This window comes from Propithecus coquereli, unplaced genomic scaffold (genome assembly GCF_000956105.1).
Source record: "Propithecus coquereli isolate 6110/MARCELLA unplaced genomic scaffold, Pcoq_1.0 Scaffold160, whole genome shotgun sequence".
Classification (NCBI taxonomy): Eukaryota; Metazoa; Chordata; class Mammalia; order Primates; family Indriidae; genus Propithecus; species Propithecus coquereli.
In genome coordinates, this window is record NW_012140525.1 from 2228098 (window position 1) to 2229345 (window position 1248).

At 36.9% G+C, this 1248-nt stretch overlaps 1 protein-coding gene across 1 annotated transcript in view; it reads right to left on the reverse strand.

The window, feature by feature from the left end:
- The window catches only part of PAM (peptidylglycine alpha-amidating monooxygenase), a 344515-nt gene that overhangs the window by 58540 nt on the left and 284727 nt on the right, over positions 1-1248 (reverse strand). The window lies entirely within an intron of this gene.

Here is a 1248-nt window from a genome sequence, read left to right on the forward strand (position 1 = left end):
GAACCAGATCTTGGAGAAACATTTGTTCTCCTGAGCACTGCCATTTGGCCACCCTGGAAAGTATGAGGATATCTGGCAAATAAATATATTCAGGTATTTTAAGGATGTCTTTCATAGAAAAACTAAGTAGGTTTCAGAAATACAATGCCTTAAGTCAAACTCTGTTACAGTGACATTAAGGATGCCTATAAATAAATCCAAGAGTAACAAAGACAAGTCACAGAATAAAGCATGCTGCAACTCTAGCATTTCACACAGGAACAGAATTTTATTTTCACCTGAGGCCCTTGAACCTTTTATATTTCCATGTTGTTTGGGTTACAATTCACTGTTCTTAATATAGAGGTCAGACAAGCACTCTCGTGTGTTTATGAAATGGACAGGGAATGATAAACCACAGATTTCTAGGTATCATACTCAGAGATACTAATTTAGTTGTTTTATGATAGGATTCAAGGGTCAAGATTTTTCTAGACCCCAGGTGATTCTGAGGCCAGAAGGTTCAGAGACCACCTCTTGAGAAACTCAGTTTTATTAGATAAACGTAGAATGAGTGGGAAGCAGGGCTGATCTGGTTTAAATATAAAGAGTTAAAAAATCTAGGTTTCAGTTAACATTTCAGAGAGACCATTAGGCCAGTCCCAATGGATAATGCTTGAAACTTCCATGTGAGCAAAAGGCGCTGCATGCTAATTTTTTTCAATTATAAATAAAAATCAGCTGGGTGTTGAATAATTTATGGCTTCCTGCAAAGCTGAATTTGAAAACATCAAGCTGGCAGCCTGTGCCATTCCAGCCCACGCATGGACAGCTGCCATGCACGCATATCCGTTACTTTTTTGGAGATTATCTCCACATGCTGTATTATCTGGCTTTCCACATCAGCAAGTAACACGAAACACAATCAATATCACAGAGGCCACAACACAATTAAAGACAAAGATGAGGCATCCATAGCTTGCAGTACAGAAACCTGAAGGGAATAAGGTACTGTCCTCTAATTATGGAAGCCAATTCTGGCTAGAAATAAAGATAAATCTGACAGTTATTGACTTACTGGCGGTCCCTGCAGAAATACTCAACTTTCCAATTAAGATAGTAATCGATAATGGAACTTAAGAAATCAAAGTCAGAAAAATGGTTATATTTTACAAGTTAATTGGATAAGCATGTTGAAAAATATAAGTGTTTTTTGAAAGGAATTGAATTACCTTAAAAGAAAATAGTGTAAGAGCATTTCATACACTG